The sequence below is a fragment of the Pongo abelii genome, chromosome 3 (genome assembly GCF_028885655.2).
Source record: "Pongo abelii isolate AG06213 chromosome 3, NHGRI_mPonAbe1-v2.0_pri, whole genome shotgun sequence".
In the NCBI taxonomy this organism is placed as follows: domain Eukaryota; kingdom Metazoa; phylum Chordata; class Mammalia; order Primates; family Hominidae; genus Pongo; species Pongo abelii.
In genome coordinates this window covers 151,481,207-151,489,979 of record NC_071988.2, presented here as the reverse complement: position 1 = coordinate 151,489,979, position 8,773 = coordinate 151,481,207, and the positions used below count along the sequence as shown (strand labels likewise).

The following is an 8,773-nucleotide window of genomic DNA, read 5'->3' as shown; positions in this document are numbered from 1 at the left end:
ATTCAGTCACAATTTATTAGAAAGTTTTTTAAAAAATAGAGAAAATAAACATCTCTTTTTAACGTTTTAAAAAATTTGGGTGAAAAAAGTGTTTAAAAACACGTAAGTCAGTTATTATTGTTAAAATTATTACTGAATCAGTGAAAGATAATTCCTGTCATATGTGTTCAATTTTAAGAAAATAAAAAAATTTCCCTTGCAGATTAGTTTTCTAACACATTTGACATACTTAAAGTAGAGATGAAATGTTTTGAAATGTGAAATCAATTTACCTTTAAACAACTTTTAATTTGATTTTCCTGGCAATTCAGAACACCTGTTTTGGGATCTGGTTATACCAAACACTATTTCAGAGACTGAGGAAAACATCAGAAAAACAAGAGAATTTCATTCCTGGGGAAGGGGTGTATATTTTAGTAAGAAAAAGAAATTCAACTTAGGACAATATTATATTTCCTCAATTCTCCAACATGGAGTATGAGATCCCATAAATAGACTCTTGTCGACCATCCCTATTTTATTTTATTATTTAGTTTAGTTTAGTTTTTCAATATTCATTTTCCTTTAATGACTCCTATCACCCTGAAGGGCAGATGCAGGCAGGTGGAAGATGGCAAGAGATATTCACTTGACGATCTCGCCCTGATTGAAGGCTTTGCCTATATTCTGGAGGCCCTCCTCCCAGGAAAAGTACGATCCAACCAGGGTCTGGGGCTCCTCGCTGCCAGGAGCCGGTTTTTGCCATGTGTTTGACGGGTAGTCCATCTGCCAGTCTGGACTCAGCAGAAAGGCAAGCTCCTGGCCTCAGAAGCCCCAGACTCCAGAAATAGAGCTGCTGTTGTTGGTTCCAAAGAGGATGACACTGGCAAAGGCATCTTCCTCAGCTTGTCCAGTCGCTTGAACATTCCAGTGATGAGATTGCAAGTCATAAAGGTCTGAGTGAGTTATTTAGGAAAGCGATATTGTGAGTACCACAGGGACCAGCCGTCCTTATCAAAGGGCTCCCAGAAATAGGGCAGCGCCACAGAGAGTGTGTCCTCGTTGGAGTACTTGCGCTTAAATTCATCCAACACAAAGGTACTCTTGAGCAAGTGAGCGAAGAGGTCTTTGACCTTGAGCTCAGCAGCCAGCACCTGCTCACATTCGTCCATCTCCTCCTCAGGAGCAGGGGCAGCTGCCTTTTTCTCCTCCTTCCGCTCAGCCTGGGGCTACTGCTTATTTTCCCGTGAACCTTTCCCTTTCCATGGGGTGTCTTTTTCAAGCTGGCTTTCTGTAAGCTTTTTAGCATCAAACTGGGCCATGTTCACAGACAGTTTCACCTTCCCTAAGACAGCCCGGAATTGGGGCTAGTTAATGCAGGTGAGGAACCAGCGGTTGGTATTGGGAAAGGCCTGGCAGGAAGAAGGCTCCAGAACCTGCTTATAGAGCCACAACAGGGTGCAGAAAACTGCTATGTCAGCCAGACGAAGAGTCCTCGTCTTCAAGTGAGCATCCAGCAGCCCCAAAATTCGCCTCACCTCCGCCTTTGCATTCTCAGTAGCCTGCTTGTTGTGGTGCATGATGCCCAAGGTGGGGAACACTGAGGTACTGGCTGGGGACACTGCATTGCTATCAGCAGAGCTCACCCACTGCACCATCTGGTGCAGTGGCTGCTGCCTATGGAGTACTTCCCCACCGTTCCTCATTGCTCACATAGTAGGCAATGGCATTGCTTTCAAATACACAAAATCCATCGTCACTCTCAAATGCTGGAACCTTGCTGGCAAGAAATTTGCGAATAAATTCGGGGCTGCTATTGGTCTGGCTAGAGTGGAAGTGAGATAGTGCAGAGAGCACGCATACCTGAGCCCCGCTGTACTGAACAGCGATGAGGGCCTTGAAGCCCCTCTAGTTTTTAGGATGTGTGTAACAGGGTCCCAGCTACCATGGTGATTCCCAATTTAATATTTTAGTGTTAGGATAATTTTGAATTTATAGCAAATATACAATATAAAAATATAAACATATAACATATAAAAATATGCAACATGGAACAGTCTGTAGTGCTTTCTGGCATCATATAGAACTCCAAATAGAAAATCAGTGAATGAAAATACTTCCGTAAAAGTGGAAAACATTGCTATAGTAAAATGCTAACATCCTAAATATTAACTATGTCTTTCACAATCAGGTGATGAATTAATCATGATGATTCTGTTGCATATTTCTACAAGAAAGCACACTAGATATATGAGTGGTATAACTTCTGAAATCCCGACATATTCAACCTGTACCCCATAGCCTTATTTACATCTTCAGTTCCTCCATATATTCACAACTCTACTCTTCTATCATTTTCTTTAATCTGATTACTGTCGTGGTCAGTGACTGCCTGAGGCTGGTGCAAGGGTAGTTAAAGAATTTACCAAGACAGTAATGAGTTTAGAAAGGCAGATTTATTAGCGAAAGGAGGAGATGCATTGCAAGAAAGCAGTGGACAGTGCAGCAGAGGGAAGGCTGTCTGCGACAAAGCAGGGACTTGATGAGTATTTCAAAGGGTCATTGCTTGAGCTGAATGCTTGGAACAGGTTGTTTGGGTGTCGGTGGGCAGTGAGCTGAGTGCTTGGGTTTGATGTTTGGGTACTAGTGAGCCATCTGCAATTGGCCCAGTTTCTTGAACATTCACTCCCATCTATCCCTGTTTCTTTCCTGCCAGCTAAGCCCATTTATTAATTTTCTTTTAACTCTTTTGGGCTCCACATTGCTCTACCCTCTCCGACAGAATAACAAGGACAAATCTTAGGCATTAGGGCAGAGGTCTCATCTTCCAACTACTTTCCACCGGCCTGGGACATACAGCTGACTCTACCTACAGTTATTGGTGGGTCAAGGGACCCCCATGGACCACTGTCTCTGGTTATGGGATTTAAAAGGTTGGGCACACCTGGAAGATGGGTCTTAGGAGAGAGAGCATGTTTCTACGGAACTGATGTCTAGCAGAGTCTAAAGGAGACTCTGGGGTCTCTGGGGACAATTTGCTGATACCCTTGCATCATCAGAAGCTTGGTGTGAAACTGCAACATTCAGGAAAAAACAAATTTAACCAGTAAGTTAGAAAGACAAGGGCTGGAAAGAAGTAGCAGTATAGATGCAATTGGTCCCCATAGAGGGACCTCCTAGAGCCTCCTAGAACCTTCTTTAAGAAATTAGGCATTTGAAAGTGGTTTTCTTAATAATCAAGTGGCCTGTTCCTGTACGTCCCTTGATTTTTGTTGGATTTTTCCTGATTGATTTACTTAGAAACAACATTCTTCCTGAAGAAACAGGCATGTTCCTCCCTGGGCTGCTGTGAGTAGATTAAGGGTTCATCTATTTTGTAGGACTACTCCAGCAGGGGGAATGATTGTTGATTCATTGCATTTAATGTTTCTCTGATTGTATCTAGGAATTTTGCAAATTCTTGGGTAAAGATGAGCTAAGGACAACGTCTGTAATTCCTGCCACTGCAGCACCAGTTATACTTAAACTGTCAAGAAAGGAAATTAGGTGAATGGCCCTTTCATCTCAGTATATGGGAGACTATTGGAGGCCTAGCATTGGCATTAGTTCAGTTAAGTTGGCAGTATAGAGTTGGGAGCTGTGGTTACATATCCCAGAGAACAAGCAGGGATATATAAGCATTAGTTACACAAATAAAGTATAATCCTGATTTTCGGAGCAGTACTGTCTTAACTGAGATGAGGCCCAAAATGGTGGGAATTTGGTCAGATTTGAGAGTGAGATATAGTGTAATTTGGTAAGGAATATTTTTATGACTTGTTTGTCTCTTTCTACTTTCCCCGAAGATTGTGGGTGCCAGGATGTATGTAAGTAATATTTAATTTGAAGAGCTTCATTTACTCCCTGTGTTATCTAAGAAATAAAAGTGGGGCCATTGTCTGAGTGTAGGGAACAAAGGAGCCCAAAATGGGGAGGTATCTGGTCCAAAAGGGCCATGATGACTTCAAAGGCCCAGTCAGTTTTTGTGGGAAAGGCTTTTATCCATCCAGTGACAGTATCCACAAAGACTAGCAAGTAAGCATGTGTGTAAAATCTAGTTGCCAGTCCTCCCCTGGCAGAGTCCCTCATCTTTGAAGGGGTTTAAGGAGAGGGACAGGTTTTTGGGCCCCTCTCCATTAGACTGAAGCAGGGCATTATTTGGAGAGAGTTGGAGGGTGGACAGGTCCTTAACAAGAGCCTGTCCAAACAAGTGTGGGCTATCTCTAAATCCCTGGGGAAGGACTGTCCAGGTTAACTGTTGAGAAACATGGGTGGAAGGGTTTTCCCATTCAAAGGCAAATAAGAATTGGAAGTCTGAATGTACTGGAATGAAAAATAAGGCATTTTAAAAATCTAATACTGTGAACCAGGAAGTGCCAGAGAGAATTTGCCCTAAAAATGTATGGGGATTGGAAACGACTGGGGTGTGTAGGGATTACTGTCTGACTGATGGCCCTTAAGTCTTGTACCATTCTCTATGTGCTATCTGAGTTTTTCACAGCTACCATCAGGGTTCCATGGCCAGCTGCAAAGACTTAATAACCCCCTGACCAAGAATTTTTCTATTAGAGTCTGTAGGCCCATTTGGGCTTCAAGATTTAAGGCATGTTGTGGGATCCTAGGGAAAATATTAGGTATTTAGATGAATTTTTACAGAGTCTGCAAACAAAGAACTTTCTGGAGTAGAGATATTCCATATCTCTGGAGGAACTTGTAAAATGGAGGATTTTAGGACATTGGGGCATTTGGTGGGAGGAGCTAGTAATACCAATATTGAGCAGGCATGCTCAGGGAATTTAAAGCTAGTTTGGAGTTTGTTGTTATGTCCCAAGCAATGGGATAGGACAGTAGCTTGGTAGAACCTGGAAAGAGTAAGTGAAAACATTTTTTCCCCAGGGTGCATACTAAGGGGAGATAAAGCATCACTGCTTGGTCTGCCATCTATGCTGGTGAGAAGGATCAAGGACAGAAAGGTAAGTCCAGAAAAACTAGTTAGGGCTGAATAAGTAGCTCCTGTGTCAAGTAAAAACTCAATCTTATTCCCTGCTTTATTTAGAGTTACCAGAGGCTCAGCCATAGAAATGGTAAATAAGGGGCCTGGATGGCCTCTGAGCCCTGTCAGTCATCTCTTTCTGCTTTCTCAGTTCCATCAGCTTCCTCGCAGTTGAGGAACAGAGTTAGGGGCATTTGCCATTGCTGTTCTTCCAAACTGGCTCCCAAACTGGGTTTCTGGTTGTGGGATGACCCTTCTACAAGAGGAAGAGAGAGGAAATCCATTTCCAATGCCCAACTTATTTGCAGTAAATAAGAGATGGTTGAGGAGGCTTTTGGCAATTCTGGCTGATATGCCCTGGCTGATTACAGCAATAGCAGATAGTGAACTCCTTTGTGCCCATAAGGCTCCACGCTGATGGCTGGCCGGGGGCCCTTAATACAGGCAGAGAGTTTGCAATGTCAGCAGCCAGGTAGTGAGCCTGCCACTCATCTCTTTCTCAATCCTTCCTATCCCATTCAGACTGTGATATTTCCTCCCATTATTAAAGACCTTGAAGACCATGTCCAGCAAGATGGGAAATGGTGTTTGTAAGTCTTTGGTGTAGTTTCTGGAGTTTGTGTCTAATATTTGGAGACGCCTGGCTGATGAAACAAACAAACAAACAAACAAAAAAAACCAGCCAAAATAGCTAGGCTTTCTAGGCTTTTGGGGTCCACATTAGTATATTTCCTCTTGGCTCCAGCCAGCTTGGAGTGAAATAGAGCTAGGTTTTCATTTGACCTGTGTGTTACCTCTCTTAGTTTGGCTTAGTTGACCAGTTTTATGGCAGCCTTTTTCATGCCTTCAGTTAAACAAGTAATTATATGATTATGGCATTCCCTGCCAGTGTTTCCCTCTTGGTAGCTCCATCTAGAATCAACATCAGGAACTGCTGTTCTCCCCAGGCCAGAATCCTAAGGGCTCTGGTCATGAACTTCATCTTTCCACCATTGAGCTAGAGACAAAATGTGGGACCTTTCCTCATGAGTACAACAGTTGGTAAAGATAATATAAATGTCCAGACAAATGAGATCAGAGAAAACAAAATGTACTCTGAATTCTTTTATGAAGCGAGAAGGGTCCTGGCCTTGGTCCTAAAGGAGCCAAGTTTACCTTGTATCTGATAGAAGTCCAAAATGGGAAAGGAACATGGACTCCGATTGTTTTTAAAGTGGTTTGCCACTTCTCAGAGTGGCAAAATTTTTCCTGGGGGTGAAGTGGGAAAATAAATGGCTCCCTATCCAGTATATGAGGGGAGAAAAAGGTTCCAGGTAGCGGAGAGGCAGAGAGAAGGAGGTAGAAGGTGGAGTGGAAGGAGGGGAAGGCATAGGAGTAGATACACTGTTGGGGAGGAGGAAGAGGAGGAAGGTGGGGAGTATCTTGACCATGGGAGCATGAAAGAGAGTTCATCTAAAATGTCTGGAGTCAGGATAAGTAAGAACTTTTCTAGGCACATTCAACAGTTTCCTTGAAGGTCTGGGTCCCAACCCCAGGGACATAAAAGCCTGGATAAAAAGAACCTCAGGCCAGTTGGAGGAATTTTGACAACACAGATTGAGTTGCAAAAAGTATTAAAATCCAAAGTCCCATTCAGAGTCTAGGCTAATTGATTTGAGAGTTTATCAACAGACCAAACCACATTACACAAGAAAATTAGGCAATTCTTCTTGAGAGTCTGAGGGTGAAATTTGTCTCAATGTTTTAGGATGCAACACAGAGGTGAGTCTGAAGGAATACACAAAGTTTGCCCCATGCTGGGACTGGAAAATGATGAGCCACTGGAGGCTGATATCTGCTAGGGACATGAAGCGTACTTTCTCTCAAGGCATCCTGACAGGGGAAAGGATACCACTCAAGTCCACTGGGGTACTTCTGAGATGTCCTTCCTAGAGGGGTATTGCACCTATTTGGAAAGACCTCCCAGCACTGGGGATAATACCGCTGGGGCCTTACACTAGATGGCCTGTCCAGGCAGGAGGTATAAAGGTGAAGGGAGAACTCAGCCTGGAACCAGCCCCAGGAGAAGGGATGGGAATGGGGAGACTCATCACTCTGAGGCCACTGGCAATCGCCTGATTTGGGAACACTTGGAGCTGGAGGTCTGGCTGCCTTTATGTGAGAATTAGAGTAAGAGGAAGAGAGGGTTTATGTCACCCAAAATGTGTGTGGATTTGCCCTAGAGGAGCCGCTGCTGCTAATTCTGCAACATGCAGGGATTGGAGACCTCTGACCAGAAAGGATAGGAAACAACATTTTTCCCTTCTGGAAGGCAGCCAGATGTTTGCCCTTTGGCCTTCAGGCAACACCAGGAAGCTTCCCTGGCCAGATACCACTAGTTACCAGAGTGCTACTAGAGGTCGGCTGCTGGAAGTCTGAAAAAAGAAAATGAACTTAGGTCCCTCACCTGAGTGGATGGTGGTAGTCAGACACTTCCATGCAGACACCCTTCAGTTTCACCAGAGTATAGCCCTGGCCGTAGACTGTCAGTTGTTTCCATCTTGGGTGCTGTCCACAGAGGATCCTGAGTGGGAAGACAGAAAGGAAGAGGGGAGAGAGTCTCCTGCAGGGAGAGAGTTTTCCTGTACAGGTCACCAAAATTTCATGGTCAATTACTGCCTGAGGCCAGCATGGGTGGTAAAAGAACTTACCAAGACAGTCATAAGTTTAGAAAGGCAGATATATTAGAGAAAGGGGAGATATATTGCAAGAGAGCAATGGGCAAAACAGCAGAGGGAAGGTCTGCGATGAAGTGGAGACTAGAGGAGTTTTTAAAGGGTCATGCTGCTTGGGCTAAATGCTTGAAACAGGATGCTTGGGTGCAGGTGTGTGGGGGATCAGTCAGAGTGGTGGGAGAAGCTATAGGGAAAGGAGCAGGCCTTCTGAAAGGTTGGAAGACTCTGCATAGCTTTGGGGGAGAATAAGCTGAAGGCAGCTGTTCTCCTACCCTGAGGCAGAGGGCGAGGAATAGGTACAAGGGAGTGTAGGGGGATTTATCTTAAATAGGCTTGTTTACTTTTGTTGTCCAGAAAACGACCTTTGAGCATCCACATGTGTGACTGCTCCCTGAAAGGGGCAACGATAATGTTAATTACCCACAGATTGTGTTTGCTCCAGGCTTTCAGCATTATGTGTGTATTGAATAAGCAGCTCCAGCTGTTCGAGGCTGCTCTTTTCTTCAGCCACTAGTGCCGGCAGCCCCCTAGCTGCTGTTACACTGCATACCTGTGTCTGAGTACTCCTTTCATCCTTCTCTCTACCAGGGTCTGCAGGACGGACCCGGCATAGGTGAGCCATGAGCTGAGCACTTGGGTTTAATGTTTGGTTGCAAGTGAGCCATTTACAGTTGGCCCAGTTTCTCAGAACATTCGCTGTCCTCTATCCCTGTTTCTGTTCCTGCCAGCTAAGCCCATTTTTAATTTTCTTTTAACCCTTAGAGTGCCACAATTACTAATAATTTAACCAAAGAATTAAATTTTTGGTTCTCATTAACAAAATACATAAATGCGAAGTGAAAAAGCACTAAAACTTCTTTGAAGACTTCAAATATAGAAAAATGGTCTGTCTTCATACAGTGGCACTTCCACTATGTTGACTAAAATAGTTTCCTCAGCCACCTGACAAATCTAGAACAAATCTCAACACTCTGTTGAATGTTAGGCCATGGTACAGTTGGGTTGGTAATAAATTTGTTTTGTGTAAAATTCCCCTCTGAAGCTTTTT

At 43.8% G+C, this 8,773-nt stretch overlaps 1 pseudogene; it reads right to left on the bottom strand.

Annotated features, from left to right (window-relative positions):
- Positions 1-624: 624 nt before the first annotated feature.
- On the bottom strand, positions 625-8,347 carry LOC100439193 (elongation factor 1-gamma-like; annotated as a pseudogene).
- Between the last annotated feature and the right edge of the window lie 426 nt (positions 8,348-8,773).